Here is a 26,226-nt window from a genome sequence, read left to right on the forward strand (position 1 = left end):
ACTTTGATCAAAGTGATTAGAATGAGGCCTCCTGTCTAAGCAAACATGCTGGCACTCCTTCCCAGCTAAGATATGAGCCTAATTTGTGTTTTGTTTTTGTGAAACCCTACAGCTGCCGATTGTTAATCAACTGAAGAGCCTTTTGGTGATGTTCCGTTCTGGCTGTGGGCTTCGGCTCTGATAAGGATGTACGTGCATCATTTTGGCCATGTCCCTAGCTTGCCTTTATTTCCCTAGACACTTCTGTAATTGCCATTCCCAAAATGCTCTTTGATTCCGGTTACCATGTCGGTCAGCCATGTGCTTGACTCTATGTCAAGATTAATTAGCTTCATTTACTGGTGCAAAACAACCCCATATTCCAGAACTTATTGTAAGGCTTTTTTGTTATTGAAAGCATGAAGCATATCTATCTTTGTTCTGATTTGATTGTGCAAATACGATGCAGTGATCAAAGCTGATATCCATTTTAAAATCTGTCTTTGAACTTTATCTTTGTTATCAGGAGTGTGATTCATCTCCTGTGATTGGATTTCTCTTCTCTCTTGAGTCTTAAATGACATGTTATCTACCATCTGTTAGACCTATTTTACTGCCATTTGCACCACAAAGAAGCCTCCTTTACAAATCAGTGCTGTACATGTGTGTAATCACATTGTGAAACACAGCAACAGCACTGAAAAAGAGCTTTTCAAATCAAGATATGGGCAAATACCCTCCTCAAGATTCTGTCATTATTCACTATGTACCTTTAAAGTGTAAATTGTAGATTTTTGGCTTTGTTTTCTGCTCTTTTGTTTTCTGTTGTGGTCCGATTAGATCTTATTGGAGTGCATTTCATAGGTGTTGTTGGGATGTGTGCCAACATTGCTCATTGTCATCGAGACAGATCGTCCATAAACATGTGGCAGGCTATCCTTGTTTATGAATGAGGGCGGACACGGACCAACTCAATCAATGCCACTTATATCCTAGCTCATTTCTCCCTCCTCCACTTCCTCCTTTTCCTCCTCCTCCAGGTTTTCACCTCTTTCACTTCCTGCAAGTGCAGGATAACAGTAGCTTTGCTATCATACAGACTAATCCAGCTATTGACCATACTTTGGTGATGGCCCTATTTGGATTATGCTGTTTACACATGTCTTGGACACTGTGTGACTGAGTCTCACAATCTCCATGAATAAACAGATTACTGGAGCACTGCTGTCCACCTCTCCTCCTTTGCAGTTACCTGTAATACATAGAAAATAAGTAATCATCTTTATCCTCTTGGAGGCATCCACCTTAATCTGTAAACATTTGGAACATTTTTTTCTGGAAGTCCCAAGTCATTTCCCCCCATAGAAATAGCAATCTGCCTGTTTAAGACCAATTCCTCCAAGTCTTCTAAAGGTGTCCAAATACAGTGAAATTGTCAGTGAAGCCAAATGCAAGCATCCAGAGCTGTCCCCAATATCATTCTTGACTGAGAATTACCAGCAAATATTTAACACTTTGCAAGGTTAGTAGTTGAATGATTTTTGTTTTGTTAATTAAACAGCTACAAAATGTGCTAAGACGTTACCAGTTTTCATCAGTCATTTGAAACGTTGCCTTTCCACATGAGGTCTAAAAGGCATTGGCATCAGCTTTATCCTTCTCTCTGTTCTTTCTGAAGAGTTTTTAGCATCTTGGAGTGGAGTGTTTTTGTGAAGGCCTGTCTCCCAAAAAAGATATTTGATAAAACTAAACTGCATTTTCAATTACATTCTGATGAAGATGTATTTTAAACAGATTAGGTTTGTTTGGGATATATCACTAAAGCATTTTACATCAACCTATCTTTGCCATTTATTTTATTGCTTTTCTGTCACACCTTTTCAGCCAATCAATCATATATTTGATGGGATGAGACTGGACAAAGTGGTAACACAGAAAATGGAAGAAAAGCTTTAAATGTGTGAATCGATTGTTTTTTTACCCAAACCTTTGGTATTTTCTGAGATTCTTGTTGCCCAGTTAGGTCTCCATCCAACCTCCTTACACAGACCTTTCTTACCACATCACAGTCTTACCTTTAGGTTTCTTTCAAAACTAAACATATTTAAATACAGTTTAGCTGTATAGGAATGTCATTTTTGGAAAAATGGGTTGTGAAGGTGGTTGAAACATCAGATTTTCAGTTAATACACCTACAAAAACATTACAATTCACAACTTTTGATACTTAACGCTTTTTCTTTGCATAAGAGCAGTGACATATGATTACTAAGATTGAAAGTCCTTGTCTAAGAATAGCTTTTAATAAAGAGGTTGTTGAAATACTATTTTTTACTTCCTGGGCTACTTGGTGTTTTAGTGGTAATGTACTTATAATGAAGGTTAAAAAAAAACATGCAGCATTCAAAGACTGATTTGGACATCAGTTACCATGGCAGGAGTAGATGTTTCAGTCACACCTGCAAGCATCCAACTCTCGAAATTAGTTTTTGTGCAGTGTGGGTGAAGTTGCACCTTGATTAAGGTCATTTTAAAACTGGAGATTTAATCCTGAATGTACACTTTTGGATGCTACACCGGGTATATAAATTAAGTATGTTTAATGCTGAATCTAGCAATTAGCAAATAGCTATCATTAGTTTCCCAGAAATATATTTGCAAACACATTTGAGAGAATCCCTGGATGACATTTTGATTAACACAATAAGCATTTTTTTGATAATAGTCCTAAAATGTTTGTACATCACATATTGACAATGTACCCTTTGTTTGCTTGATTTCTAAAGGTGCTTTTGCAATACAAGATGCACGTGTTACAAGTAAAGCATGATTCATGTTTTCATAGTTATGAACAAGAAGTTATGTTTAGGTAGTCACGTGTCACATAAGGGAAAGATTGTGGTCTTATTTCAGCTTGTTTCTTGTATGAAAAAATTTAAACTTCCTCCAATCTTAACCTAAGTATTTGCGTTAGTTAAACCTAACTAACTGCAGGAGGATAGAGGATGTGAACCCAGGTCCAAGTCCTTGATGTAGGCCAGTGATATGGGCCTGCACCTAACTACACCTAATGTAATGCAAATCCATGTAATTAATGAATAAGGAGATGCAGACGTTCCTTCCAGTCATAAAAACAATCAGTGAAGTCACCTGCTGTGCCGCATGTTTAAACTCCACACAGCCTCTCTCTCAGTTTGGAGACAATATGGATTCTCCTGTTGTCTTGTGCTGCTCAATAAAGTCAAAGGAAGGTGACATTCTGCATTTTTCTTATTCAACCCAACACAGTTTGAAATCTAATTTACTGGAGTTGTATATGAGTTGAGGATGCTGTGATATGAAGGAGATGGAGCTGAGATTTAGATATCAGAAGGTGGGGGTCACTTCTGGTGGGCCTGGTCCCAAATTTACCAGTAAGTATGCAGGGCTGGCAAGGAAAGGCAGTGGGTTAACACGACTCTTTGCTTTTTGTGATTCAAATACGCATTTGGCTCATTTTGCATGAAATGTTTCCATGATGGACTCAAACAGCTTTGAGACACACATAAACAGTGTTACAGGCTAATTTCAGAAGTAATTATTGTATGTTGAGTTTGTCTGAAGAGTGGAAACAGTAGATTTTTACAGCAGGTAAAATAAAATGAGGATCTAACAATGCGTTAGTTTTTCTGAATGTTGCTGGACTGCAGTCCTATGATATATTATTGTGTCTATTGATCACTGTGTGAAACAGCAGCATTTAGCATTTATTTGAACGCTTGCCGCTGAACCTCGAAATAACATTTTACTCTTTGTCTAAGCAAAGTTCCATTTATCTGGAGCCAATCTGACCTCGATGCCCTCATTTTGCATGTGTGTTAATTTTCTAATTTTAAAAGTTAAATGTCATGAAATTTCACCTCTTCCAGGCCCCTGATTTGTTTACTGGAGTGTATGTGAGTGTGTTTTTATGTGTGTTTGTGCTTGTTGCCAGGCAGGGCTCCAGCACAGCCCCCATGAAAAGAGCAATGGTACATTTTATCCCAGGAGGGGGCAATGCTCTGACCCCAGAGGGGAGCCGAGGCAGTGCAGGGTCAATGGAGATGTACCGCCTCAGCTGCACAATCTGACAGACCTAATGCAGCTATTTGTAATGGGATTCTCTCCCTTCAGCTGCGGGCCGTGTTATCAGTGGCCAAGCAAGCTCACTGCAGCAGGGCTGAGGCCAGCTCATCAGTATCCCCTTCTAGCAGTGTCTTCTGGGTGCTGAACAAATGATCACATTAGGCTGAGCGGACTGTGGCTGTGTCATTAAGGCTGTTCGTTATGATTCCACATCGATTTTCCATTTTACGTCACAACGCGCCCGTGCATAAATAACACCAAATGGTCAGTTCAGGTAAGGCTAATAAAAACATGTAACCGTCGTAATCATCATCTGATTTATCATTTCTTCTTCTTCATCAGTATGAGGCAGCACTTTAAAAAGGTGAGAGTGGAGGTAGCTTTACACCATTCAAAACTTAGACTTATTCCAAAAAAGACACAGACCTTGCTACAATTTCAAGCTTTCAGTTTTTCTTTAAAACCGTCATCAGGAGCAGATAGAGATGTCAGGAGACAACAGCTAATAAACAGCAGGTGTGTCCGCTGATTACTCAGTTGCCAGCTGATGATTCACACTTGACACCTGGAACTAAGTTGGAGGGAAAAAGACAGAACAGAAATAAATGGAAAATGAGCAGTATTTCCCATTAGCAGCTCTACACCACCCTTGAACAGTGATCGAAAAGCTCATTTACCTGATGAATATAGATGTATGTTGACGCCTGTGGCACATTCAACGGAACAGATGCAAGTGAGAAATCCTCTGGTACACTTGGTATTATTAGTTGTTGCTTTCTAACACAGCAACCTGCAACTGATGACAGCTTTAAAATAAAACTAAATATGTGCAGGAACACCTCTGTCCTCTTTAGGAGTAACTGCTCTTTTTTTGGTTACATTTTGTGTGGGTTTTGTGGTGGTGTAAATCATTAAAACTCAGTATTTAATGAACAATGCAGATTTTTTTTAGCCATTGCTGGTAAAAAAAAAAAAAAAAATGCCAATCTACTAGAATAACTAAATATATATATACAGTACATTTAACTTATTAAATGGAGAAAATGATGAGGTAATTGCTTATTACATTGTACTTCACAAACTACAATAATTAGCAACTTGCTGTAACAATTCTGCATCATCGTCTGCTCAGCTGTGATATGTACTCGACTGCACACAGTGGATTTGGAGCCGCTCTGCAGGCCACACTTTTTTTAAAGATGCAATGTTTACATTTGTAATATCACTCATATCAGACAACATATACGCTAGTGCTGCATCACTATGACTAAAATAATAATCACAACTATTTTGATCAACAGTATTTATGGCAATCATTTGTTGTTTTTAAGGACAAAAAAAATTGGTTACACTTTCACATTTTAATAAACAACACTGTGCTTTCATTTCCATGTTTCCATGTTCCATTTCCTAGACCCTCCAGAAAAACGTGGACAAAAATCATGATTATGCGAATAAATATGCAGGGTTTTTATGCCATTTTATGCGGGGAAATTGCGGAAAGTTGCAAAGTATGCGAATAGTTGTGAAATATGCAAAAATATGCGCGATTCATCTGCCGTCTGGCCACGGAGGGATGTGTCCTCTAATCAGACACTGGGATTGTTGCGGGGTTACTGGACTGGTGATTAATGCGGGAATTCATGCGATCGCATAATCACGTTTTTCTGGAGGGTCTAATTTCCATCCCTTTTTTGTACACTATGGGATGCATTGTAAGCACATCCCGAAGGGTAGAGCAGTTTTGCAGTGTTTGAGCTGCTTGTCGATAAACACTGTAAATTACTGATATTTCATTAACATCTCACATGCAGGCTATGGTAGCTAGCTAGGCATACACAGAGAAGCCACTAGTCTCCCCATGCAGCTAGTGGAGTTCACACAATTTAGACAAGTGTATGACTAAAAATTATTACAAAAAAGACTGAAATAAGGTTTTCTTAGTTAAAACCAGGTGCTCTAATTGACATAGTCTGTTTTCTGTGAGCAAAGTTCTCTGTGTAAAATTTACTGAGTGGAGCACAGTTTACACATCAATATCAGAGTTGATCATATTTATTTAATTTAATTGTAGGAAGCCAAAATCATGAACATAGTTAACGTGCAGCCCTAATATATGCCAATCCCGATATATTTGATTGGTCATTATCAGCTGATAATATTGACTGATCATCAGCTTCCCTCAGCCTTAATGTTCAAGTCATATGTGGAAATTTTATGCGTTAGCACACACAGTGGTACCGGTTAGAAGCTAAATCTGCCTTAATTAATTTTGTGGGGACTATGGAGCACTAAGATGAGTTGTGAACGTTATAAAGTTGATGTGCTGAATGTGGTACTCATTATTCATTCACACCTACAAGACCATTATCATTTATTTGGAGTTGTGTGTCTCTCTCTTGCAGTTTTTTGCAATCACTCCTCTGTGATGTATCTTTCTCCTTTACTGAAAAATTGTCCCACACCATACAGCAACATATCAAGACCCCCTCTCCCTTTACTTCCATGCAAAGTATTTAGTCTTTTTTTCTGTGAGGTCTTTGTCCACCTTCTTGAGGTTTTGCTCATCTCCAAGATATTAATTGCAGCTCCCAAACCAGCCGCCTGCTCCACCCCATTGCAGCCGTGGAAGCACTGTTTAATCACCCAGATAGTGCTGAGAGATTCTTCTGGGCTTTGCACAGATTAACAGGACATTACCTAGGAATGAGGGAGAGAAAATGGTCTATGGGTTTTTAAATACTCACCGGAGAGCCTCTGTCTTACAGCCCTTTATTTTGGTAATTTTCCTTTTGCCTATATTTATCCACAAGCAGAATTTTCAGACTCTTTCATTTATTTTTTATTTCTCAGCAACACCCTTATTTATATTCATGACTTTGCACACACTAACACCTGGGAGCTGCTCGGGTGAAGGTACATTTGTACTTTTGAGGTTTGTGCCTTGCTCGAAGGAGGTGCTGAAACAGGAAAGTGCTGCAGTAACAAACTACACTCTGGATGCTTGTTCCAGAGCAATCAGATGTTTTTGATCTTCCACTATGATAAATTGCTTCAACTACATCCTCTTGCTTTTTGGAGAGTGATTTTATTTATTGAAGCCTATTACATGTAGGGTGAATGTTGTTGATGTTGAAGTTTTTTGTCTTTGGTCTTCCTCATTAAAGTCAGTGGATGCTGGCAGTAGAAATCAAGGCCGCCTGCCCTTTATTCTCTTTTGCTCTTATTGATTTCTCTCTGGATCTCGACTCTCTCGTCTCTTTAATGATCAGTTGTTTGTCAGCGCTGATGCGTGTTTGTCACATGATGCCTATCTCGCAGCAGCAGGACAGTTTTCCATCCGACCAGATAATGCTGCAAAACACCAGCCAGAAAACACAACAAAGGAAGGATGTGAATCTTTACAAAGGGCATTTTTTTGGATTCGTCACTCTGACTCTGGTAAACGCTGTCAACAATAGCCTTTTTGTAAATAAAATGGTCGGTAATAGCTCTTCACCACAAATGAATGTTTTTTTTTCTAGAATAGTTAATGATTCATTTGGGTAAACAAGGATTTAATTGTCTTTCTGGGGAGGTCTGTGTACAAAGCCCTGACATCTGATGTTAAATTATAGCTATAAAACTCTGGGCAGCACTGAGCTGTCTTTCAGAGCCAAGCTGGCATAGACTGTGGGACCTGTTCAATTAAAGTCCACCCTGGATGGAGGTAAGTCAAACCGGTCGCATTGATCTTAGAAGAAAAAAGCATATGGCTAATCCAATACTGGCTTTAATCTGATTTTCTTAAATGAAGCACATGGAAAACCTGTACCATGATACTCCAAAATATATCAGTGTTCAAAAAGAATCAATCTTTTTTTTTTTTTTATTCTTGAAAAACTTACATTTGTTTGACAGTAGTGACATTTAGAATCTAGGTTGAATTTATGTGAGGTACAGCTCTGCAAACACACTCAGAGGTAACAAGGGAGTACATGCTGGGTTTTGGTCTGAGACTTTCATCAATAGTGAAGGAGCAGAGCAGGATGGTGCTGAAGGGTGAGGAGTGATGGATTGAGGCTCCCTGTCTTGTGGGGTGATGGCTCAGAGACAGTGTATGTTACTCTTCCATCAGCCCCGCTCCCTCTGCTCGGCCTTCCTGCTTCCTGCCACCACCTACACATAGTGAAAGAATATTTCATACAATATAAATTCCTCAGCCTTCTCTGCGGCATTCACTCCTCCCTCCATCACCGTCCACCTCTCTCCAAGCCGAGTGTAACTTTCTACAGTGCTGATTCGTAGAAGCTTCAAGGTAAAAGACTGCGCAGCGAAACTGACAATAACGGCACAGGTGAAACAGGCTGAAGTGAGAGTGGCTGACAGGAGTACTTACAAAGCATTTCTTTTCAAGCTTTAAGCCACAAGAGCTCAGTCTATAGCCAGAAACGCTTTGAATGGTATTTCCATTTAATGCTACATTACACTTGTACTGCGCTGAGTGTGTATGAAGCTGGATGAACCTTCTATGACTTCAGCCATAGGTTTCCTGAAGAGCAGTTTGGAAACTTAGTGTGGTAGCTCAGACCGTTGCCATCTTGACAGTGCCTGACTCTTACTAACTCAAAGAGATGTCTTGGTGCTGTGGATTGATGATGATACACACCTGTTCCTCAAAGTAGTTACACCTCTAATTATGCATAACTTTACACGTTAACGAAGTTTTTACAAGTTATATAATTGAGTTATATAAATCCGTACTCTGTAGAGTTGTCAAACTGTAAACATGTATATTCGTGCTGTAAAGCTGCGTATTCTAACATGGGTTTATGTGATGATTTACTTGCTTTTGGAGCCAGCCTCTGAAGGTAATTTAAGTAGCTGCACCTTTTGGGACAATTATTCCTTGGTTTTCTGGAGGTTGCTGCTGTTTCCTGTTTTTAAAAAAAGAACTATTCCAGATTAAAGACGTTGGTAACATCTTTTGCTTTGGTTTGTGAACTTTTACAAAAAGCAGTTTCTAGTTAGAGACCCCTAGCACAGGTTTAATAAAAAACAGTAATGGTGGCTGTACTGCATTCAGGGGATCTTGATCCAGTGTTTGGCTTTGTACAGTTTGGCTCATTGAAGAGGCTTCCTGGGCTACTGAGTGGAACAGAGCTGTTGTTGATGTTTCACCTGTGATATTTTTGCAGTGAAGAATTACAATATTTATTGGGAAAAAAAGTCAGTTGTTGACATTTTTACCAAGTGTGATTCCCCTCTAAACTTTCTGTGATGGTTTCTAGTAAGAAAGTATTTGGGGGACTCTTACAGTTCTTATGGTGTAGATATAATGTGTCTACTTGCCAGCCTTAGAATAGTCAGCAAATCCAAATATTTGGATCTCAAAATAAGTATTCAGATGCCACCAGATATTCGGATATTCGGGTTCAGCCCTACTGTAGACCCTGTTTTTACTCTGATCTGGGTAGAGTGTCCTGTCACAGGCTAGATTCTACAACCTGAAAATGGAGGAAATTTGGTTTGCAGGAGTCTAGTTTCATGTAACACTGCTTAAATTCCAATATGCTAACACCAAAAAAGTTAGTAAAATGTTACATGGTAATGTAGAAGTCATTATTCTGAATATCCAATCCTTTAAACTTTACTAACATTCATTTATTTTGCCAGCAGCACTTCTCTACATTATTCTTTTTGAACTGGTTCTCACACAAGCTACAGGATGGGATATGGTAGTTGTGGTCCCAACTGAAAAATAATGTGAAATGAAATCTGTTATAGCATCCAATTTCTTTGGAACACCTCCTGAGATGACAATTTTCACTGTTGCAGTGAATTCCACACCAAAAAGGAGAATATGCCGAACAAATAAATGAATCTAAGACTATGTGGATGCAAGTCTGGAAGTCTCATGAGTGGCTTTTCTTTTTGCTGAAATGAAAGGCGGTTGTGGGTTAGCAGTGTAATCAGACGTGACTAAAAAAGGGACACGGGCCCCTTGTGAGATGCTGTAGCCGTTACACTGCCATGTTTTTTGTAATCTCAAGTGGCCACTTCCCCTTCAGTTGAGCCATCTTTCCGTGCCCAGTCCGGGAAATTGGGCCGTATACATGCGTTTCTAAAAATAGCTGCTTAATTCTACCAGAAATGTGGCAGTGGCAAGTTACATTTGGCCTCCATCCATGGTGTGCAGCCATTACGAGGGCTGAACCATCACATGGTTGATGTTGGAAGTTTTGATTGACTTGTAATTGCGCTAGTTGCTTTACTTTTGAGATGTAATTGCCACTTTTGTTTGGAACAGATGATGATAGGAGATGTCTCTATCTGTGCCAAGGCACCTGTTATGACCTTCAGGTTCACTCCACACACACAAAAACACACAAAAACATGCAGTTTCAAGCCTCACTTCGCATGAATGGCTGTGTTGTTGTGGTGTTTTTCGCCAGTTAACTGCAATTAGACTTAGGATTGTCAACAATTAATCAGTTGTGCTCCCCTGGAGTTTTCATCCGCCTGCTACTACTGACAATATGTCCTTCTTAATTACACAGTAATCGGTGTAAACAAAGTGTTTATTTTTGTGTAATAGACTGTGACTCATAGCAAAAATGTACAAGAAAGTTAAGCAAACTGAAAAACACAGCAGCCATCTTTAATTCATTTCTGTTAGCAGAAATGTGGTGGATCTTTCATACAAACCTGTGAGAATGGTGTGTGATTTTTTTAAATCTTTTCTATCAAGCACTTTAGACAGACAGTAATGTTAATAGGTTAAGTCTTTGTCTTTATGATTTTAAGCCCTAGCAGTCAGGGTTCGTTTAAAGAAATAGCTGTAAATTAAAGCATTTCCTGACACTATTCCTTTTCTGTCTATATTAGTATTTGCATTCTGATGACTGCAGTTCATAGTTTACCTATTTTTTCTGTGGTTGCAGGAGTGTGACTGGCTTAGTGTGATGATTTTCCTACAGCTGCTGCGAACAGAGGCAGCTGATAACATCCTAGAACAATGTTTGATCCCTTCACAGCTCTGACACCCGCCAGCACACGCATACATATAAATACACACTCCTGCTGCCTTCTCCAACCATCTCACTGTCCCTCTCTCCCTTTTCTCATTCTCTGATAACCCAGATAAGGTCTTCTGCTGTCTGTGTGTATATTGACAAGCAGGGCTGTAGCATGAAATTACAGGGACAGAGTGCTCTGCAAGCGTACAAGATTGGTATTAGCTTCTTAACCTGCTTATAGCCTAACATACAATAAACAGGCTTCTTGATGTCAGGTTTACTATGCTCCTTTCAGTTGAAACTGCTGCAAATGATTGCTTGAAATAACTTTCTGTTGCCGCTATGAGTTCACTGTCTCACCTCCTCAGTAACAGCATCAGTCACCTGCTCCATTACCTGTGTTTAGAGAAGAATTGTAGTGCAGAGGCGCTCTAAGCCATTTTACGCCTTTACCAAGAGGTGAGAAGGACTTTAGAGCATCTTCACTGTATTTTTTGTGATGCAACTAAATTATTTAGGCAATTTTAATTTACTTATGACACCAGTTACATAGAAACAGTGCTTGTAGAAGGACCGTACTCACTCGTGATTGGCTCTTCCACATTTTGCTTTTTTTATATTATTCAAAAAACTCCTTTGTGGATGCACATGTAGACAGCTGCCCATACAACTGATGGCTAGTTGTTGCTAATATACTACTTTCTAGTGCACTTGGAGGACTAAAAAGCACATGTATGGAACAGAACTTTACATTCTGTAGAGGTCAGTTCCCTACATGTTGCATTAGATCTGCAACTGTGTAGTACATGTGTGACACTACTGCTGAGCATGTGCACTTGTCAGCACACTGACACAAATTTTGGCAGACATTCGCAGAGGGATTCAGCACAAACTCTCATGGAGTTGGAGAGATGATAGAATGAACGTCATGTGAACCTGAGCAAATAATTGCATACTTGGAAAGTAAAACACTGGCCTTATGCTATTACTGTCTTGTCTGTTTGGAGGACTCTGTTTCATACATGTGCAGTAGGTCAGCATCTTTGTATTCCACATGTACACACTACTGCCAAGCCTGTACACTATTGCTGATGTAGTGTAGTTGCCACATGGACTGTCTGTTTGGTCAGACATTTTGGGCTACACACAGGCGTTGATGGAGGGGTCTGTGTGGACTTTGGGAGGTGACAAAATTTACATCACACAGACCTTCATGTATTCCAAAAGTTTAACCCTAACCTGACAACAACGACATGTCCACAGCTGCCTGTGTGCTATCAATGCTTTACCCTAGAAGCAGTGTTTGATGTTATGTTCTCGTTCTTACCTGCCTGTTTTTCACTGTCAGCAGATAGTCTAAGTAACAAGAACAGTAAGTATGCAGGAATTTTAGCTGCAGAGCAGGTGGCTCAGTATGCAACTTACATAGGGCTGTATCCCCCTTGTGTCAAAGCAGGTGTCGTGTTTACAATTTTGATGAGCAGGTGAAGTGGAACTATACTTCTGCTTAGAAAAAAAATGAGAAAAAAAATAAGTCAGTTATACGAACAACAATCAGGTAAAATTCTGTTCTTTCCTGTAGAACTTTGATGTCATCAAACACCAGTAAAGTTAAGCTGCTGTGCTGGCTTACAGAGCATCTCTCTCTACTCTGTCTGTCTTTCTAATCAAACTGGACAGTTCATCTTTTGGTCTTCCTGTGTCTTGCTTGCTTGCAGCCACTTCCAGGGCTGTGCTCTGTGGCTTTGTGCCTGGCAAAAGTGAGAGTGAAATACAGCCATTTATTAAATTTCATAAATGCCAATGGGAAACGGTGTTGAAACTCAAGCTTTCCAGCAACGGCAGCAGCAGTCTCTGTGGGGACAAATCCAGGCAATATATGGTCCTCCTCATCGGCACACATAATTTTGAAGCTACACTGTGAATATATAGGTCTTACAGGGTTTAGTTACAACTCTTGAATAATATTTTGCGGACTATACAAAATATCAGACAGCAGAGCAAACTTCTTCTTTTCCTTTTGGCTTTTCCCTTCAGGGGTCGCCACAGCGAATCAATTGCCTCCATCTAACCCTGTCTTCTGCATCCTCTTCTCTCACACCAACTACCTTCATGTCCTCTTTAACCACATCCATAAACCTCCTCTTTGGTCTTCCTCTAGGCCTCCTGCCTGGCAGTGGGAAACTCAGCATCCTTCTACCAATATATTCACTATCTCTCCTCTGGACATGTCCGAACCATCTCAGTCTGGCCTCTCTGACTTTATCTCCAAAGCCTCTAACATGTGCTGTCCCTCTGATGTACTCATTCCTGATCCTATCCATCCTGGTCACTCCCAAAGAGAACCTCAGCATCTTCAGTTCTGCTACCTCCAGCTCTGCCTCCTGTCTTTTCCTCAGGGACACTGTCTCCAGACCAAACAACATGGCTGGTCTCACCACAGTTTTCTAAACCTTTCCTTTCATTTTAGCTGAAACTCTTCTATCACACATCAAACCTGACACTTTTCTCCAGCCGTTCCAGCCTGCCTGTACACGCTTCTTCACCTCTTTTCCACACTCTCCATTGCTCTGGACTGTTGACCCAAAGTACTTAAAATCCTCCACCTTCTTGATCTCTTCTCCCTGTAACCTCACTCTTCCACTTGGGTCCCTCTCATTCACACACAGATACTCCGTCTTACTGCGGCTAACCTTCATTCCTCTCCTTTCCAGGGCAAACCTCCACGCCTCCAGCTTCTCCTCCACCTGTTCCCTGCTCTCACTACAGATCACAATGTCATCTGCAAACATCATAGTCCATGGAGACTCCTGTCTAACCTCATCTGTCATCCTGTCCATCACCATAGCAAACAAGAAGGGGCTCAGAGCTGATCCCTGATGTAGTCCCACCTCCACCTTGAACTCCTCTGTTACTCCTACAGCACACCTCACCACTGTCTTACAGTCCTCATACATGTCCTGCACCACTCTAACATACTTCTCTGCCACTCCAGACTTCCTCATACAAAACCACAGTTCCTCTCTGGGCACACTGTCATAAGCTTTCTCCAGATCTACAAAGACACAGTGCAGCTCCTTCTGACCTTCTCTGTACTTCTCTATCAACATCCTCAAAGTAAATATTGCATCTGTTGCACTCTTTCTTGGCATGAAACCATACTGCTGCTCACAGATGTTCACCTCTGCCCTTAGTCTAGCTTCAGCTACTCTTTCCCATATCTTCATTGTGTGGCTCATCAGCTTTATTCCTCTGTAGTTGCCACAACTCTGCACATCTCCCTTGTTCTTAAAGATGGGCACCAGCACACTTCTCCTCCATTCCTCGGGCATCTTCTCACTATCTAAGATCCTGTTGAACAACCCAGTCAGAAACTCTACTGCTACCTCTCCGAGACACTTCCATACCTCCACAGGTATATCATCAGGACCAAGTGCCTTTCCACTCTTCATCCTCTTCAATGCCTTCCTCACTTCATCCTTACTAATCTTTGCTACTTCCTGGTCCACAACAGTCACCTCTTCTACTCTTCATTCTCTCTCATTTTCCTCATTCATCAACTCTTCAAAGTACTCTTTCCATCTTCCCATCACACTGTTGGCACCTGTCAACACACTTCAATCCTTATCTTTTATCACCCTAACCTACTGTACATCCTTCCCATCTCTGTCTCTCTGCCTTGCCAACCTATACAGGTCAGTCTCTCCCTCCTTACTGTCCAACCTAGCATACAAGTCATCACAAGCCCCTTGTTTGGCCTTTGCCACCTCTACTTTCACCTTACGCTACATCTCCCTGTACTCCTGTCTACTCTCTTCAGTCCTCTCAGTGTCCCACTTCTTCTTAGCTAACCTCTTTCTCTGGATCCACTCCTGCACCTCCTCATTCCACCACCAAGTCTCCTTATCTCCTTTCCTTCCAGATGACCCAGCAAGTACTCTCCGACCTGTCTCCCTGATCACATTTGCTGTAGTTGTCCAGTCATCTGGAAGCACCTCCTGACCATCCAAAGCCTGCCTCAACTCTTTCCTGAAAGTCATACAACACTCTTCCTTTTTCAGCTTCCACCATTTGGTCCTCTGCTTTGCCTTTGCCCTCTTCATCTTCTTCACCACCAGGGTCATCCTACACTCCACCATCCTATGCTGTCTGGCTACACTCTCACCTACCACTACTTTGCAGTCACTGATCTCCTTCAGATTACACCGTCTACACAAGATGTAGTCTACCTGTGTGCTCCTACCTCCACTCTTATAGGTCACCCTATGTTCCTGCCTCTTCTGGAAGAAAGTATTCACTACCGCCATTTCCATCCTTTTTGCAAAGTCAACCACCATCTGTCCTTCTGCGTTCCTCTCCTGGATACCAAACCTGCCCATGACCTCCTCATCATCTGTTTCCTGCACCAACATGTCCATTGAAGTCTGCACCAATGACAACTCTCTCACTTCTAGGGATGCTCTGCATCACTTCATCAAGGTCCAACCAGAATTTCTCCTTCTCCTCCAGCTCACATCCTACCTGTGGAGCATACCCACTAACAACATTGAACATCAAACCTTTGATTTCTAGCTTCAGGCTCATCACTCCATCTGACACTCTTTTTACCTCCAGGACATTCCTAACAAACTCCTCCTTCAAGATAACTCCTACTCCATTTCTCTTCCTATCTACACCATGATAGAACAACTTGAACCTTGCTCCTAAACTTCTAGCTTTACTACCTTTCCACCTGGTCTCCTGGACACACAGTATGTCCACCTTCCTCCTCTGCATCATGTCAACTCGCTCTCTACCTTTTCCTGTCATAGTTCCAACATTCAAAGTCCCTACTCTCAGTCCAAGACTCTTGGTGTTCCTTTTCTCTCTCTTCCTACGAACACACCTTCCTCCCCTCCTTCTTCGACCAACAGTCGTCCATTTTCCACCGGCACCCTGTAGGTCGACAGCACCAATGGCGGTCGTTGTTAAACCGGGCCTCGACCGATCCGGTATGGAAGTCATACATTTGATTCGCATGTTTGATTTGGCCAAAGTTTTACGTCGGATGCCCTTCCTGCCACAACCCGATGTATTTATCCGGGCTTGGGACCGGCACAATAAGACACTGGCTTGTGTCCCCTTGCAGCTACATTAGACAGCAAAGCAAACGTTGAGTGTTATATTTTAGAATTTTCTTTATTTTACAGTTATGTAGAAAATATTCTACTCCGTGAATATTGCTTCTTTCTTCATTCTGTTCTGTACATCTGTACAGAACAGAATGAAGAAAGAAGCAATATTCTCTATTATACTTATTCTTAGACTGACAGATGGAGCAGAAAGGAAGGAAAGTGGGACCACTGGGGTGTCAGGTGTGACTGTGTGGCAAATGTTTGACATGAGTAGCAGGTCAGGTCAGAGGGCCCCTTTACAGAATTTTTACTTCGGCCATCAGGAAGGTCACTTCTCAGAATACTAGTTACTAAGAGGACCTCGACCTAATGACTTCATTGCAATACACACTAAAGCGAGTGTATGTAGTCAGTTTTTTTTCTGTAATAACTGAAATGGTTGCCTCTTCCAGGGTTCTCGCCAGGATTTTTTTCAGCGTAACGGCAGGGCCTCCTGCACACGCGCGCGCGCAATCAATGGGAACGCGCGCACGCAATAGACGGGAACGGGTCAATCGACAGGAAAGTATGGCTGAGGTGGGGAGACATAAATTAACCTAGATAGGCACCCAGTTGATAAAAACAAACGCACATGGCGTTATCTGTCAAAATAACAGCGCAGTGGCCCTAATCACAGTGTTAACCCTTCCTGTTCGGCCCCCGACCGTGGTCAGGAAGCCCGGGGTTAACCCCCTTCACTTCCTCAACAGCCGTAGAGGCAAAGACACAGGAGCCCAGCCGTATCGAAGAACACTGCAGCCTTTATTGTCTATAAACAGTGGCTGAACCGCACAGTACCGCCAACCTTGCAGCTACACACCTTCTCTCCTCCTCCGACTGCACCGACTGCCCGTCTGTCTCACTCGCTCTCCCCCTCCCTCCCCCTCTCTCCCACACACACACACGCTGCTCTGTCTCCCACTCTCATGATGGAGCCACACACTCTCATAACAACAGCGTAATCTTTGAAGTGCGCTGGCGTAGCGGCCCTAATCACAGCGTAATCTTTTAAACTGAGCGTAACGGGCCGTTAAGACTGCGTAACGGCCCGTTAGACAGTGTAACGGGCCGTTATGACAGCGTGACGGGCCGTTACGCTGAAATGCGCTGGCGAGAACCCTGTCTTCAATACATTCATGTTGTGAACACCAGCAATATCTCCTAGTATCTTTTATTCAGTGTAGAAATCCATAATGTAATAGGTTTCCTCATAATTTGTAGATACCGGCTGATACACACTCCAGCGTATGAAAAAGGGTAGGATTGGCGCTTATTTTTTCCACTTCAAGCAATGCTAAGAAATAAAAAAATTCCAAGCTTCTCCCAGCTACAATGCCCCTGCCGACAAGAGGTGAGCGCTTCAACAACGTGCAGTGGTGCACATTACATAATTGACAAATGCAGGGTTGAGGCTGCCCGTCATGCACAAATCCTCTCAAGGTTCTTTTAGTCAAAGCAGCAGCACATAAAAAAAGAAAAACTCCTCCTCGCCAGTGCTGTTGTTCCATCAGAGAGACTGATCCTCCATATGTCTTATAGGATGCTGAGGGTGTTAGGGTTGAATTCACAAACACACTCCTTGGGACCTGTACATACACACACACACACACACACACACACACACACACACACACACACACACACACACACACACACACACACACACACACACACACACACACACAAAAAAAAAAAAAAAGACTCACATACCCACATGCATATTGACACTTGAGAGCATCCAAAGAAAATCCATACTGTCTGTGCTTTAATCAGTCATCACTTGAATCTTATCATTCAGTCCTGCTACAATTGAGATTATCTGACATGTCAGAGTGTTATCATTCAAAGGCTTTGTGCTACCTACCATTCATCAAACTCTGACAGGATTTGTTTTGAGTTAGTACTATTAATCATTTTGAGGGAAAGGCTTTTTTTTTTCTCCTAAGGTTGGAGGACTTCATTTTTACCCCACTTTCAACAGCACAATATTAAATTCTTGAAAATGATGAGTGATTCCCTGACAACACATACGGTAAACTGCAAAGATGAGAAATGCAGGAAATCCTGGAGTTATGTTTTATTTTTTCCCACTTGTGACCGCTAATATATATATATATATATAAATGTAAAACTCCAATAGATAAAAGTTCAAGTTCCTACTAACCTCATCTTTCAAATCTAATTCAGAATTTTTGTCCCTCAGCTGACAGAGTTATAACTCTGTGTCACAGGAGAGTGGACTGGAGCAGCAGAGTGCAACGGTTCAGAGGGTAACACATTTCTCACTGTGCCAGAGGTCTTATTAACCTCCCTGCACTGACCAGGGCATCAGCACATGCTGTGACAAGAGGCAGAGAGGCAGAAAGTTAGATCTGTACATGGTAGGTTATTACTTTTACTGCTCCCTTTGGACACAGCCAGCTAGAATGAGGACAGACTGGGATGTCGTCGCCGGCATTAGAGAGAATTACAAAAAAAGGAAGCTATAGTGTGGAAGGCGCACACTTAACAGAAAAGTGATTAGCAAAGTCACAAACTTGAAGATTTGAAAAAGCTTATGTAACATCCTCAAATTCCTCTCTTGTACTTACAGACAACCACGCACATACAGTCTTCAGGTTTTAGTTTTAGACTTTAACCAACTAATGAGTTTCTGCAGGCATTTTGAACCCATTGTGGTTTGCCAAGGGCACTGCACACTGTGAATTTGTTCACTATTTTAATTCCAACAACCACAGTGCTGTCTTGTGTTTTGCTGGTTCTTGAAAAATAGTCTGGATGGAGTCTTCAGATATAAGCCTGCCATTTCCGCTGCAAATTTCATGCAGCTTTTTCTGCCCCTTTCGACTGTCTGTGCGTAAAATCTCTTTTGCTACGGGAAACAACAACTTCAGAGAAGCAACCTGAACGAGCTGAAAATGACAAGTTTGTCAGAAGATGTAAGCGTTCCACTAAGACAATTTCAGCATCAGTATTTTGCAGGACACCTCTGTTACCACATTCTGGCCAAGAGGATTGCGAGTGGTGCAAACAGACCAACATGCCAGAGAATTACCGGCCCCAGTGATAATGAAATGCAGTCAGACCATTCTGCAGCACTATTCAGCACTGTGGAGAAAAACAAAATGAAAACAAAGCAAAAAAAAACAAAAAACAACTGGGGTGGTATTTCCTCTGAAGAGAATCTGTTGTCAACTACTGTCACAAAGTCAACTAAAGCGTAGGGAACTCAAACACCGGTGCGTGAAGCTGCATGACCTTCCTTTTCCCTTTCTGATACCTGAGTTACTGTTAAGGTGACACACCAAGGTGATGGCTTTTACATTCTATTTGTGTTCACAGTCTACCTTTAATAGACCTGTAACAAATTCAACTTTCAATGTAACCTGCTGAAAATGCGTAAGAAGCTCTAAAACTGTGCTATGTTCTAAAAAACAAACAAGCCAATCAGTTTCTCCTCTTTTCCACTATATACCCTTAAACACTTCTAAACGAGCTCTGTTACTTTGTTTTGGCAGGAAATCTTTCTGTCTGTGCCAGGGCATCTTTTTCAATCACTTGCTCTTTATTAACATCTTGAGAGGCAGTGAGATCTGATGAGCTCCAATCATTTCTTCCTGCCTTAATTTAAAAGAACATTAGCCAAGGTCAGTTCTGTATGATGGACCCTGAAATTTGAACCCCCCTTTTCTTTTTTGCGTGCCTGTCTGTTTGCCTGGACTAACAATGATGGATATAATTTCCTTTTAGAATTCTTAATTAGCTGCTGCACATTGCATACACTGCCTGCACACACAGGAGGAGCATTTGCAGAGCAATGTGTCTTAGCTCTGCTTTCAGCAAAACAATTACCTCGAAATACAGAGCTGTCAGGGGATTCTGTCTTAGTACAGAGTGCCCCAAACCAGCTGCAATAAGTTTTAAGTTTTTTTATGTTTGCAAAGAGAGAGACTGGAATATGAGTCATAAACCAGAGGCATAAAAATAGTCCATCCACTGGCTTTAGCTGCTGAGAAGCATGTACCCAGTAAAATTTCTAGATGTGTATTAATGCACACTATGATGCTCAGAAAGGTGCCTTCACTCCTCTTGAAAGCACAATTCTGAGACCCTCCTAGACGGCAACATTTGGAATGCAGCCAACATCTAAAAGTGCTAAAAACTGCAGGTCCTTGAATGACCACTTGAGTCAGACTTTAAAAGTCAGTCAATTTACAGCAGAAATAAGCATATACAGCCTGGTATAAACAAACAAACAAAAAATAAAAGCTCTTTTGGCCTCTACAACTAATTTCATGACAACTTTACGTGGGGGTAAATATTTATGAACCAGACATTGAAACTTGTATTAAGCTTAAAATACAGCAACATTAAAAGTGTGGCTGCTTTGAGTGACAGCTGGGTTCTGTCATAGGACAGTCCTTGGTCTAACTCACCTCCACTCACGACTCAACTCCGGTTATTTTTAGAATTTCTGGAGTTGATTTAAGTACTGCCACATGATGTCAACTGCCTTCTGATTTTGTAGCTGAAAGATCCCTCCAGTGAAAACTGAATTTCTTACCTTCAGAGGCATCATGAGCAAAGTAAGCGATGAACACTATGACAGAGGATTTCCATTATGAAGCCATCGTGTAGTAATTGGGGTCTCAAAAGTACAGATTCAGATTTCTGGGATTTCCTACATAACAAACCTAAAGAACCAATCCTATCAACTTGCAGCATCTGGCTTTCTGTATCATTATTATTCTTCAGAATTTGCTTTCACTTCAAACATCCATCCATCCATTCTCTATACAACGCTTTATCCTCACTAGGGTCATGGGGGGTGCTGGAGCCTATCCCAGCTGACTCGGGCGAATGCAGGAGACACCCTGGACAGGTCGCCAGTCTGTCACAGGGCTACATATACAGACAAACAGTCACTCTCGCATTCACTCCTATGGACAATTTAGAGTAACCAATTCACCTCAGCATATTTTTGGACTGTGGGAGGAAGCCGGAGTACCCGGAGAAAACCCACGCATGCACAGGGAGAACATGCAAACTCCATGCAGAAAGATCCCAGGCCCACCCCCGGATTTGGACCGGGGATCTTCTTGCTGCAAGGCGAAAGTGCTAACCACTAGGCCACTGTGCAGCCCCACTTCAAACATGTTTGTCAGAACAACTCTAATGTTACAATTTGTCATTGAGTGGTGTAGTGTAGATTTACAGTGTTTGAGCTGCTGTGGTTGAGCTGCAGTGACTGGGAAACCTGCAGATTCATAAACCTTCATAAACCTGCAGATTATTGAGGAAGAAATGGCACAGTTAGTTATATCTAAGCCATTTTTAGGCAAGGATGGATTATTATCATTGGAAAAAAACATCTAAATATCTAACTTTGATACAAAAAAATAGTTTTTAAGGGTTTAATCTGTAAAAGATTAGGATTTTAACGTTTTTGTCCATTTTGGTCATTTAATCACAGCAGCCAGTGGATATGTTGTGTGTGAATGAGAAGACGTTGTGCTGCTGGGTGCACCAGGGGCTGTAACGAATGAACAAATGCTAGTGTAAATCAGTCTAATTACATGTTGGTATGGAGAGTATACATTTTACCTGTCTGATGCATGGTCTCTGGTTGTTTTATAACTTCTTTCACCCATAAAAGAGCTCTAGCACAGAAGCTTACAACGAGGTCTTGTTATCCACATTTATTCCTCACAGTTGTGCACTTCAGACCTTTGAAGCATTCTGACCTCCAATACTTGAGCAACGTTTCACAACTGGCCATTTACCAAGACCTCTTCAGCCACAGGAACCCTCGACGGCCGCTCCGAATAATCACAGTCTCCCACTATTAACCTCCGGTCAGCTCCACAGGATCAGGTGGGAGGTTAAGGGCCATTAGCTGGGGGCGGCAGGGGCATCATTCATTCATTTATTCTCACTGACCATCAATCTTGTCACTCTCGAAGCAGCTTGTTGTGCTGCTGACCTGCCACTTACAAGAGCGTTGCATCACTTTAAATAGAATAAAATGTGTATTAATCAGAGTGATACTATGAGCTGTGACTGTGTGTCGAGATAATCTCCATTCAGGAGAGATGTAAGGCCTCCTCCAGAATCCAGACAGAGACAGAGAGAGACGAGGTGATAACTAATGCGGCCGGGCTTAGCTTCACCTTTGATGTTTGTACCAGAAATCCAAGGTGCTCAGAGCCTATCTGTCCTTGAAGTGAACACACCCAAGAATCCCTGGAGAGAGGGAGATATTCTAATCCCGGAGACAGCTAAAACCTGAAGAGGAGAGTTGATTTTGTATTGATTTTTTTTCTCCCCCTAACTCACTGTGTGTCTTCTGATCATAGTTAATGACCACTATTCACAGATGCATGTTTGGCCTGGAGTTAGAGCTGCAGCACACAGAGTGCAGTAGTTCATATTTCTGATTTTAAGTATGAAATTATGCATTTTGAACTAATGACGCCTTGGGTGGCACTATTTGCTGCTCAAGCTTTCACATTAGTAATGTCTCACTTTTAGAATGGAAATACTATGATGAAAATGTCCATAAAGTTGCCCTTAAGTTGCATATAAAAATAAAGATGTTGCATTAAAAACAACTTTTTGTTCTTTCACATTTCATGTACTTCATAGAGAAGTAGTGCTTTAAAAAATGTTTTCAGTCAGATCCCCAGTTGCTTTTATTCATATCAGCTAATATTTGAGATGAACTACTGATGAACTCAATTTGGGATTTGATTTCATTTAAAATAAATATTCCTCTAGATCCAAGTGTTTCGTGGAGCATGAGGCAATTTTTTAGGAACTATTGCATCGTATTTAAACCATAGTCTTGAAATGAAAGTGGCCTGCGAGGAAGCTTGTGTATGGCCACGTTTGATTTCATCATCAGTGACATCTTCAAGGGTGCAGTCAATCCAGCAGTTGTGCTGCCAGGCTTTTGTTTCCCCTGTCATCAAAGGGAGCAGGGCCTCTGGACCGGTTGGTGTGTATGGCAGAATGATTCATCCCATGGTATGAAGCATCAAAACCAATTTGTGCACAGTATTGGACACTGGCATTTTTCTTTCTTTGTGCCTGTGATGTCTATATTTCTGAGGCGGTACAGTGTGAATACGAAGGTCAGGCTGACATATTAGCTTGTGTAGAGTATTGAGTAAGTGTTTCCTCATTATTAAAAATCAGATGTTGGCCAGACAACCCTCTGTCTCAGACATTTAGTGAAGAATTGATCATTAGACTTGTTCTTTATTTGAGCTTTCTAGCCTGAAAGGATTCTTTTTACTGCACAACAGTACTAGCCATTGTATTACTTGTTACATGCTTGGTAATTGTACATTTGTCTAGCTGCTATCTGGATTTATTTATTCAAATTTTTATGTGGTTCAGCTTTTTGACACCACACAAACACAGTTATAGGTCAGTGGAAAATAAGTTTTTGAAAGGCTCCTTCCAGGGGAAAAAAAAAAAAAATCTTAAATCTGTTGGCAGTGCTGCTCTGTGGACAGAAAAAGCTTGTGACATCAGAGTGTGCTCCGAGGCAATTTGTTGAAATGGCAGACACGGCTAAAATAATGCTTATGGCAACAGTGCTAAAAGGACTATTTACACATAAATTTACAGTTACTTTTTCACAGTACTGAGGAACAGAGGCCATAGAATCTGTTCACATACGTGACTGGTAGCTTAGTAGAACAGACAATAGCTTTTTTTCAAGTTTGTGCCATTTTGCTGTATTTCTGGGGTCACGTCGGGTGGTAGCAGGTTAAACAAGGCATTCCAGACTTCTTTCTCCCCAGTGCCATTTTTCAGGTCCTCCTGAGGAGCGCAAAAAGTACCTAGGCAAGATGAGATATGTAAACCCTGCTGTAAGTTTGGGATATATGCTGGAGTCTCCTCCTACTTGGAGATGCCTGGACCATGTCTAAAGATTGACATTCTAGAGGCATTCCAATCAAACGCCTGAATCACCTCAGCTGACTGCTTTGAACATGAGCAGGCTGCGAATCTCCTCTGAGCTCCCTCCCAATGTCCAAACTCCTCACCAAATCTACAGTGGAGCCCAGCCACTAATTTCATGAAAACTAATTTCAGCCACTTGTATCCATGATGTAATTCTTTTGGTCGCAAAGGGATGAGAAAGTCTTATTTGTGTATTCATGTGGACAGAAAATTCTTCAAGATTCTTTTTGAGAACAAAGGAGGGATGAGGGGTAGGCAAGGCGAGACATCCTTCCTGCCACATTTTGGTCCAGTTAAGAAAGAACTATGGTTTGAACAGGAATTACTAGAGTTACATATGTCTGAATCGGGGCCTAGGATAGAAGATGTCTTATTCTGGGGATGTTTCTTGAGTTAAGAAAAGCAAACTGCACATAGTCACAGCTGGGGTCAGACTGATTTACGTTCCTGGACATGCAGTAGTTTATATTGTTAAGACAAAGTGGCATTATTGCAGTTGTTGTGCAGCTTGATGCGTATCATCTGCATGAATCTGTGTAAAAATGAAAATCAGATTTGTTGCTAATAACCACATAAAGAGATCATATCAACTGAAAACTTCAGAGGATCTAAAACTGAGCTTTGTGGCACACCACAAGTGAGATGTGCAGGTGAGGGTAAAGCAGTGCTAAGATTTTTTTTTTGAAAGTAGAGCACTCTCACATTACAGATGGAAACCTTCTTTTTTGAACTACTATGTATGTATACAGTAGGGCTCATGTCTGTACATTACATAAGATCTCAATATTATTAATGCACTGTCAGTATGTTCTCTGAATGCTTATATTCTACGTTATTTTCAATCCACAGATCTCCCCTGGCGGACTGAACAAACGACTCGACTCCAGAGCACCCATCTTCAGTCTACTTGTGGTCTGACGGCACTCACCAACATCAAAGGTACTCCTGCCTTTCTCTCTACACCTCCAGCCTCCTTTAATCACTTTGTTCAGTTCATCACTGCGGTAATTACATTTCCTGACAGTTTTTTTTTTCGACTTGCAAATCCAAGACTTCACTCCCTGTGTTATCTCTCCTCGAGGGAGCTTCACTTCACTTCACTTTGTCACTGAGGTACCTTGTATGATTTTTATTTCAATACATTCCGAGGCTTTTTTTCCTCCAGCAAATGTGCTCTTATTTCAATAATTCACACAGTTGAATTAGTTAAGGTAAATGTCAGTAGAAAAGCGATTTTAGTTCTCTTCACAGATTTCAGTGTGTTTTAGAGCTGAGCAGGAGAGGACGTTTGTTCTGGTCCACTTTCTAAGGACAGACTCAGCTGTGTAATTGAGTGTTTGAAGTCTGTCACCTGTAGTTAGACACAACCTCAGACACTTAATTGCAATTTGAATGTCTTACGTTCTGCGAAAGACTTCCTCTCTTTTGCATGTCTCTACTTTGAAAACTTTCTTTGAGAAGTAGGACACGCCAGGCTAATTGAAATCCTAACTGATGTTCGTGCCTATAGCTTTGTGCTTTGCTTTTAATGTTTTCACAGGAACTTCTTTACAGCTTAAATAATTTTACTTGCAATCAAAAACCAACTCTTCTTTCATAACTATCTGTACTTGACTCTGAACCTTGACCTCTGTAGCGTTGGCTGCTTATAATGAACCAAAACCTTTTCTTTAGTCGCACTTCAGGAATTTATGTAAAGCTTCACAATATAGTTCTGTATTAAAATATGAAATGAAAGAAAAAGCATTTAAAGGATTTATTATATGTGGTATTCTATTTCATATTTCCTTTGACCAATTATTTGAGTGTCTGTATGGGTTTTAATGAACTGCTCTGTCTCTTCTAACGGGCTGACAAAGACATGTATTTGCATTTGTAAGTATTTTGTGTTGCATGCGTGTGTGTTTGTCCTAAAATCCTCCACATACCCAGGCGCTTCAAAGAAACAGGATGAAATAAAATATGGATGGTAAACAACAGCTGAATTTCTTTTCTTCTGGCTGTGAAAGTGATCATCTA

The 26,226-nt window shown here is 41.2% G+C and overlaps 1 long non-coding RNA gene across 2 annotated transcripts in view; it reads left to right on the forward strand.

Moving 5' to 3' along the window:
* The window catches only part of LOC127534823 (uncharacterized), a 132,026-nt gene that overhangs the window by 97,102 nt on the left and 8,698 nt on the right, over nt 1-26,226 (forward strand). The window contains exons 3-4 of one of the 2 annotated variants that reach the window (XR_007943401.1): nt 25,057-25,146; nt 25,259-25,320. This is a non-coding gene — a long non-coding RNA (uncharacterized LOC127534823). The remainder of the gene's footprint in view (nt 1-25,056; nt 25,147-25,258; nt 25,321-26,226) is intronic. The other variant, XR_007943400.1, reaches the window with a different exon arrangement.

The sequence above is a fragment of the Acanthochromis polyacanthus genome, chromosome 7, assembly GCF_021347895.1.
Source record: "Acanthochromis polyacanthus isolate Apoly-LR-REF ecotype Palm Island chromosome 7, KAUST_Apoly_ChrSc, whole genome shotgun sequence".
NCBI classification, from domain to species: domain Eukaryota; kingdom Metazoa; phylum Chordata; class Actinopteri; family Pomacentridae; genus Acanthochromis; species Acanthochromis polyacanthus.